Source organism: Grus americana, chromosome 11 (assembly GCF_028858705.1).
Source record: "Grus americana isolate bGruAme1 chromosome 11, bGruAme1.mat, whole genome shotgun sequence".
Classification (NCBI taxonomy): domain Eukaryota; kingdom Metazoa; phylum Chordata; class Aves; order Gruiformes; family Gruidae; genus Grus; species Grus americana.
In genome coordinates this window covers 23,344,601-23,353,290 of record NC_072862.1, presented here as the reverse complement: position 1 = coordinate 23,353,290, position 8,690 = coordinate 23,344,601, and the positions used below count along the sequence as shown (strand labels likewise).

Genomic DNA, 8,690 nt, shown 5'->3' with positions numbered 1-8,690 from the left:
TTGCTATCTGTAATATTAATATTTATTTAATCAGAAATATAAATATTAGGGCCTCATACTGATCCATGTAGATTGGCTGCGTATCTACAGTCCTAGATTTTCCTATTTTTAAGTTCTAAAGAAGAAGAAATTTAGGTCTGCGTATGATGTTTCTGATAGATTTTTCTTCTGATTTCAGATGAGAGGTTACATCTGTGGAACACAAATAGTACTTTAACAGAGAAGTTTAACGACTGTAGTTGCTATGACTACTACAACTTGCTAACTGTCTAAAGATGAAATGTATTAAGACCCAAGCAATTGGTAAAATTTGGAAATTAAGGGATCTTATCTGTAAAATGACTTTATTGCATGACTGGGGGGAGTAAGGGGAATGTTTTTTCTGTGATCGATATTGTATACTGTGGATGCTGTCTGCGGCTAGCCTAACCTGTCTACTAAAGCAACACTCTTTCCCATCAGCTCTGAAGATGCCTGCACTGTGGGATGAGGTAGTAGGTTGTATAGTTTTAGGGTCATACCCACAACTGGGAGATAACTATACAATCTACTGTCTTTCCTAAAGCAGCAGAAAATCAACAATGGAAACTTTTCAGTTTTAAGCTCAATGTCAGATTCTACTGAACTTCTGTACTTCTAATGCTTATTCTAGGGGAAGATATTTCTTTAACACCTATGGGTAATTGTGGTTAGATTTTTCTAATTCTTGGAAAAGCTAGGTTATCATTCTACATCAATTTTTCTCCTCTACTGAGTAAAAAAGACTAGATTGATTCCTATATGTATATGGTGGGGTAATCAAATACAAGTTATTGATGTTCCAGTTGTGTTGTTTAATATTGCTAACTGAAATATCAAATATCCTTTAGAATGAAACTATGGTTAGCGCTTAAGCTCTTTGCTGAAGTATATGCTTCTCTGTCAGAGTGAGGTAGTAGATTGTATAGTTGTAGGGTAGTTATTTTACCCTGTTCAGGAGATAACTATACAATCTATTGCCTTCCCTGAGGAGTAAAACAAACTGCGGTCCTTTGCAGTCATTCATGTCCGCATTGAGTAACAAATAGATCTGTCAGATAAATTTAGGGTCGTAAAGTATCAGATTAATCAGTGGCACGATTTGCAGGATTGATAATCAGTGTATGTGGTACAACCCCCAAGTGATACATTTAACTAATACGACTTTTCTTTCAAGGTGAGCGGCACAGTGCTGACTGGATATTGAAAATGGTTATGTATATATGATATAGAGTGGGATACCTGATAAGAGTGGAAATTATTCTAAACCAATTTGGCTTTGAATGTAAAAATACAGGTAGCTCAAACTTGTACATTGTGACCTAAACTGTTTTGAGACCTCAATTTCTATCGTGCATTAAAGTTCCATGACTCCAACTGCTTAGTGAAAGTTGGAGGGAAAACTTAACATTATACTTTACAAATAAATCTGTTTATTTTTCTCCAGCTTTTCTAGCAGGTGAGACGTAATGTAATACAAAGTTGAAGCATTGAATGGCCAAAAGTGACCCCTCGCCTTTTTGGGGGAGTGTAAAGCTGTGAAGTTTGAGTGTCCAAGATCCAGAACTGTAATTTTTCTCTGAGGTGGTTATTGTTTTATAAAAAGACGTTTTAAGCTTACTGCATTCTTTTTCCTCCTGATGTCCTAGGTGTATCCAGTCTAACTGCTTCTGCACTAGAGTGAGCAGCTAGCATCCTGCTAGAGTAACAAGGAAAAGCATGAAAATGCTTTTTGGGACTGAAAGTTTAGCATAGGAGGTCAGTGAAAATGAAGCCATTTGTGAGTATTTAATCCCAGAGCATTAAAACTGGTGAACAACTTACCAAGCAGTGGTAACAGCGTACACTTGCAGTACGTTCCCAGACCTAAAAGGCAGAAGACCAAAAGCAGCTGGTAAGCTAAACTGACTTCACAGAGCAGCTGCTAAGTAAGAAGAACTGCAAAAAGGAAGCACTGGGCTCCTAGGAAGAGGTAGTAGGTTGCATAGTTTTAGGGCAGGGATTTTGCTCAGAAGGAGGTAACTATACAACCTGCTGCCTTTCTTAGGGCTTTATTATAACACCGGGACCATTTTGGCTCCATCCTAACCTCTGCAGCTTTGGTACGTGAAGAGAAATGACAAGCTGTTTCTAAGCATATCAAGGCTTAATGAAACAGGTTTTTGGTAGCGCTCAAGCATAGTGCTGCTAGCTGGAATGCAGTGTGGTGAAATGCTGCATCTGAGGGCGTGCTTGCCATTTTGGTGACATCGGGTTGTGATATCCTGCGAGTAGGAGGTTACGTTTGGGTAAGATGGAGTTCCCTGCAATTAGGATGGAGGTGGTATGCACTTCTTAGCATTCACTCGGGGTGCTAATACTACGTACTTAAACAGGTAGCTATAATACATCTTTCTTTGGCTTCGGGCATGTCAAGCGGAGAAACTAACGTTTTCCTTTCCCAAAAGGCTCAGCTTACAACTGACCTGAAAGCTGGTGGCTTCTCAACAGGTATAGGCACTCTTAATAAAACAAGCTCTCAGTCATGGATTATTTGCAGTCTTGCAGGAGGGAGTTTTCAGTCCCTTAAAGTGAATGATGGCGTGGTTTGTCCCTCATGGAAAGCAGGCCATGCGTGTTTATGTCATTATGCTGCACAACAGCAATAGTTCTGGTAGGGCTGCAGCTGGACACGCTATACCATGCAACACAGAGACTTTATTTTAACTGCTGAGCATCTTGTAACATTGACATGTTACGTCTATACCAGCCACTATTTAAACTTTTGACAATAGGACAGAATCATAGATACTATAAACATGTTAAGTATGCTTATATTGAACATCCTGTATGAATTTAATTGTACATGTTTGATTTAGTTAATAAAATACAGCATTTTGTGCAACTCTTACGGTGAATGGACTTTACTTTTTCCAAAATAAGGAAGTGAATTTTATAAGAAAACAGTGCCCATATTATTTCAATAAAGTCAAGACCATGTTACAAAAATTATCGTGTTAACTAGAATTAGTGTTAACTAAAAATTATTCTAGCGTTAACTGTGACTTTTGTTAAAGAGCTTTGGTACAAGACTTCACTATGTGAGGGGGAAAATCCTTATTTACAACATTGCTGATGAACGTGCAGGAACTCTTCTTACTCCAGGGCTGGTTTCTGAGCCTAAGTTTAAAATGCTGTATGTAAATCTAAACTTTAGGAGGATGGGCTTGACTAGTCTTAACTGCACCTTGGCTTTTACATAAATGCAGCTGGTAAGGTAAGATGGGTAAGATTCAGGCAGAAACATACCAGTAAATTTTTTTTTTAGCAGTACAAGATGCCTTAAAAGCTTTAATATACTTAACATTCTATAAGTAAGTATAGGGAGTATGCTTATAAATGACTTAATCTGTGCTAGCCACTCCAGCTGTGATACTGCTGTTGTATCTGCCACATTTGTAAAGCCCCTTTTGTGAAAGAAATAAATAGAACTTGGGTCCTAGATGGAAATGAGTAGCTGCTTTATGTTGAGTTTGGAGTTACACACCAGTTTTAGGCTTGATGTGCCTGTTTCTGCCATTCTGTTACTATACCACTTGATATTGGTGCTCAGCGCTGCTGGGTTTCTTTAACAGCATACTTCAGAAAACAAGAAATAGAGGAAGCTTGTCATTGCTTAGTCTCTGACTGAAGTTATATGCGCCTCAATGTTATTAGCGGAGCCAGATTTTTTTTTTTTCTTTTTTAATAACTGTTAAAAGCAGAACACCTCTTCACTGAGTCCTAAGTGTTTCTTAGGCAAAAGTACCTGAATTTGGGGATTAACGTCTGTGTTTTCAGTGTATTGTGATAAGCAGATACTGCAGAGAGCTACTGCAGTATCGGTTCTGGCACATTGAATGTAGCCCCTCTCGTGCAAGTGGCCTTCATCGTGTCTTCATAGAAGAAGGCAGTACTGCTGAGTTAATTTTTTAAATGGTTAATTAGTTCTGCTTTTTATCGAAGGATGCTAACCCTTGACTCCCATCTTTCTACTACTGATTCTGTCTTACCTATAAGAGGTACAGGCATTTATTTCCTTGTAATTGGAAGCAGCTTGATTAAGTGATACGGCTCAAACTAGAAAGGAATTACGCTGTGGTTTAGCAGTCTTGTCTCATCAGATTATCTCTTACCTTGACTTATCTGTGGGCTCCACCTAGTAAATGGTATCTGCTTGGCACAGGATTTGTTTGCCTCTTTCTACATCTGTATTCAGAGAAGAGTCCAAGGATGAGGCGACAACACGGCAAGAATCCTTCCAATAAAGAAACAGTGGTTAAAGAATGCACAGCAAACAGTGCAGAAAAGTTTGCAGTAAGAGTAGAGACACGTTTACCACCCATAGCGAGGTAATTGTGTCATGGTGGTCTTGGAAACATTCCAGTAGAGCTCCAAAAATAGAATACAGCCTCAGCACAGATCCACATCCCAAGAGAATGATTTCTGTTCCGTGCCCTTCCATGCAGGAAGGTGTGCTCTGAAATCTGGTAGTGTGAGACCTGAGACCTGTTGAGCTTTTTCTGTAAGAGAAAACACTGCTAACAAACATCCTTGTGCTTCCGAAGGGCACTGGGCACTTGTGCCCTGTTCACAGCATATGAACGTTATGCATTAACAGTTCTCTCCCCTACGCTGCCTTGTGCCGAGAGCTGGGATTGTGGCAGACAAGAATTGCTGCGGTTATTTTCTATACTTTGTGCTACAGAAGATGACAGAGCTGCTGGAGAACAGCTGCCGCCAGGCACACACAGCAGTTATACCCTACCTCAGAGGGGTGCTCTCTACTGGGCTTTCCCAGGTGGGGAACGGGATTTGCATTCGTAACCGTCAGTTTTTCTTTGTGCTTCCGTATCCAGTCTCCTTCCAGCCTGTGAGAACAGATGCAAGGCAATTAACCTTTAGCTATCAAACATATATAAAAGGATGTTAGCAATCACAGAATCTAACCATGAAAGTTCTAGGTGCACGTTGCGAGGTCTGATACTGTGGCTGTTGGAAATGTCGCCATCCTTATGCCAAAAAGCTCTTCGTGCTCTTTCTTTTGGTACCCAGCAGGCTGGACTCGGCAATAGGTGCCTCCAGGTGGTTCATCTTTTGGCTTTACCATGCAAACTATAAAATATCTGATATATGGGGGGGGGGGAGGGAAAGTCTTAGATAGACTGGTCAAAACAGACAAGTATGACAAGTTCAGCTGAGTACCAGTGGCTTCAGCTGAGACTCCTAAGAGACAACTGAAGTCCCTCAGTTCTAGAGGCGTGGTGTGGCCTTCAGAGCTCTGCTGAGCTGTAAGGAGCCCAGCAGGTGAGACAGTTGGGTTTAGGCAAGAAAACGGATTTCACCTAGCAAGCTTAGTTGTGTATTTATTGGCATAGTTCTGTAAAGATGAGTTACGGCAGGAGCTACCGGACGCATCAGATGTCAATGTATGTTTTGTGGCAACGCAAGGAATGAGATTTGTTCTTATTGCACAGGCAGGCTTACTGGAATTTTGTAGGAGTTTCAGACACTTAAAACCCCTACAGCGTAGAGGGCTTACACACATTAGAAAATAAGACACTGTTCTATTTCAGCTGATTGTATTAAAGCAATCTTCAAAATAAAGCCATTGCAAGTCATGTAATGCTGCTAAGGACTGTATTTTTGGTGACTGAGAAGGTTCTTTCTGAAATGGGAGGATGTTACTGAAAAATACTTCCTTTGACATTAAAACTCTCCTATATACACAATGTTGAGCTGATTAGTTAAACCCAGCACAGCATAAAACCAGAAAGAAGGATCAAATTGTGCAATTGCAAGTCCCAGTTCTGTGAGGGAGTTTAATGCTCCCTGTATACAATACCTTATATATTGTGCAGCCTTGAATACGTTACCCTTGGAGAGATCTGCGGTCTCAGTACTCCCAACAACTACCCATAAATTGCTGGGTGAAAGTAGTAAGGAGTAGTAAATCAGTCCCAGTATCCTGAAACGCTGTTGCACGTGAAACCTGATTCATGTCTGGAGTCTTTGGTGTATAAGTGGCTCCTCCTGCAGCAGCTCCCTAAAATGAAGAGGGATAAAGGAGGAAAAAAAAAAAAAGAGGTGTAGTTTAAACTTCCTAGCTCCTACAAAAATAGATATGTACAATGTCAGAGTGCTAATACTTGTGATTAATGTTTTTATCACAGACCGGTTTGGGTTGGAAGGGACCTCACAGCCCATCCAGTCCCACCCTTTGCCATGGGCAGGGACACCCTCCACCAGCCCAGGTTGCCCAAAGCCCCATCCAACCTGGCCTTGAACACTGCCAGGGAGCCAGGGGCAGCCACAGCTGCTCTGGGCAACCTGTGCCAGGGCCTCAGCACCCTCACAGGGAAGGATTTCCTCCTCAGATCTCATCTCCATCTCCCCTCCGTCAGCTTCAGGCCATTCCCCTTGTCCTGTCACTCCCTGCCCTTGTCACCAGCCCCTCTCCAGCTTTCCTGGAGCCCCCGCAGGGACTGGAAGGGGCTCTAAGGTCTCCCCGGAGCCTTCTCTTCTCCAGGCTGAACCACCCCAACTCTCTCAGCCTGTCTCCATAGGAGAGGTGCTCCAGCGTAATTCTGCCCGAGGAAGCTGTGACTGATGCTATTAGCACCTGGTACATAAAACTAAATCATATCTTATGCCAAAACAAGCACAGTCAAAGACTTTCCTCAATTATTTTACAAAAAAAGTAAGACTGGAGCTGTTTTTAGAGCCTGATGTAATACTGTCCTGATCGTTTCTTCATCAGCTGGCATGTACTGCCCCACTTGCGTTACAGTACATGCTGTAATGAAAGAGGTGATGCATAGCTGCAGAAACCAGTGGGTAGACGGACAAAGCAAAGCAAATTGTCCTCAGTTTTGAACAAATGCAATATATTTCCTTTTTCTGTTACTGTTTCAAGTTAAATACAGCTACTGTGGAGAGTACAGGAGAGCTGGCAGTGAATGCTACTACCACTGCGGTGCAAATAAGCAAAGTCAACGCGTCTGACTAATCTCCCTCGGTGCAGTATTGCTGCCGTTCCCCCCCTCCGCACCATCCTGCTGCTGCACGTACCCTACAGCAACACCGCCGCTGCCGTTCCGATACGACAGCCCAGCACCGATTCGTATCGGGTATTTCTGGTGCTTTAACAGGTGAGAGAGGCAGGTCAAACCTCAGCAGGCCAATGGAAAAAACCTAAAGGTAAGTACACCAGTTGGAGCATTGGGCATGAGAAATAGTGTGAACTAACTAGAGTATATGAGTATCTGAAGGATGCAAATGCAGGAAATGGGATTCTTGTTAGGATGCTGTTAAAAGGTTTCAGCTAACTGTCACAAACATTTGCAATGAAGTACGTGACGCTATGGTGGAGATACTGTAAGTGGATGAAGGGCCAACAAGCGGCTCTGGAAAGCCATCCTCTGGCAGGAACAGACACGTCTAAACCTTCCTTCAGCCGAAGTCAATGGAAATCCTCCCCTTAATCTCAGGGCAGGACTTCACTTTGAGCCCCAGCAGTACAGTTTTTACACAAGTGATTGAAATAAGGTGAACAGCTAACTCATTATTGTGTGAATCAACATATTGATATAATTGACAAGAGATTAATATGCATTAGTCTTTTTTTTTTTTTTAAATCTACTCACAGCTAGGCAAGGCTTGTTGTTTACTGAGCGGGTAGCCAAGCTGCATGAAGGTGGTGATGTGGAAGAGGCAGGAAGCTGTTCTCCAGAGTCATCGCCCTGCCAGGTCTGCATCGCTCAGCAGGCAACCGCTGCTCGTCTGCGCTGCAGGACTGCGACGGCTTCCAGAAGTGGCACTTCCTTCAAGGAGCTCGACCATGTCTGCTTACCCTAACCAAGAAGAGGAAGATGCCAGTTAGTAACCACCTAATACGGAGTTAGTTATTACAGTATTGTTAGTTTATTCATATGGAAGTGAATTAGACCATATGAAATTCTCGAAGACATTTAAAAATATTTCTCAGGTGCATGATGAAGTTTTTACTCTTAATAAAATACCCGTTTTCTGTTTCGCATTTCAACCCTGGTTTGCCCCGTGTCCCCACTGGATTACGATGACTCAGCACACTCCATTGTGTTTCAGAAGTTCTGAAATGCGGCCAAGAAGTGCCTTCCAAAGATTACCTTGTTAAAGAAAAAAAATATCCGCTGTATTGCGTGCCCTTCAGATCTCATCCAGTGACCGCACGTTGTTGTATTTCAAGTAGGGGCAACACAGGCGTTTTCCTGTCAACTTCGCTTAAAATACAGGAACTAAAATTCCCTCCCCAATCCCCCTCTCTCCTTTGGTTTTTGGAGCAGCATCACGGTCCTGTGAAATTCAGAGTCCATTTCTGGACCCACACGTGGCACAGCTGTACCCAAAGCTGCCTACCTTCCCTGCCAAGTCCTTTCCCTCTGGACTCACACACGGACAGCCCAGGTATTTTAAAGCTGCATTTATACACAGCTGTGGCAGTAGCCAAATTTAAGCAGCTCTTGAATAGTGTTTATTAATTTTATGGTGATGAGCGTGAGTGCCAGTGTTCAAGAGCTAATTTCCAAAAATACAAATTAAACAAGTCCAACATGCTGATCAGTAAATTTGATTGTGAACAGTGTTTCCCCCTGGACAGCAGCATCGGGTTGATC

At 42.3% G+C, this 8,690-nt stretch overlaps 2 long non-coding RNA genes across 2 annotated transcripts; one reads left to right on the top strand and one right to left on the bottom strand.

The window, feature by feature from the left end:
• Positions 1-1,774: 1,774 nt before the first annotated feature.
• LOC129211284 (uncharacterized) lies at positions 1,775-5,114 on the bottom strand. Its single transcript, XR_008578805.1, has 4 exons — positions 4,987-5,114; positions 4,805-4,907; positions 4,173-4,294; positions 1,775-1,884 (listed from the first exon to the last, which is right to left on the bottom strand). It is a non-coding gene; the product is annotated as an uncharacterized LOC129211284 (long non-coding RNA).
• A 355-nt stretch (positions 5,115-5,469) lies between these two features.
• On the top strand, positions 5,470-8,080 carry LOC129211283 (uncharacterized). Its single transcript, XR_008578804.1, has 2 exons — positions 5,470-7,584; positions 7,685-8,080. It is a non-coding gene; the product is annotated as an uncharacterized LOC129211283 (long non-coding RNA).
• The last annotated feature ends 610 nt before the right edge of the window (positions 8,081-8,690 follow it).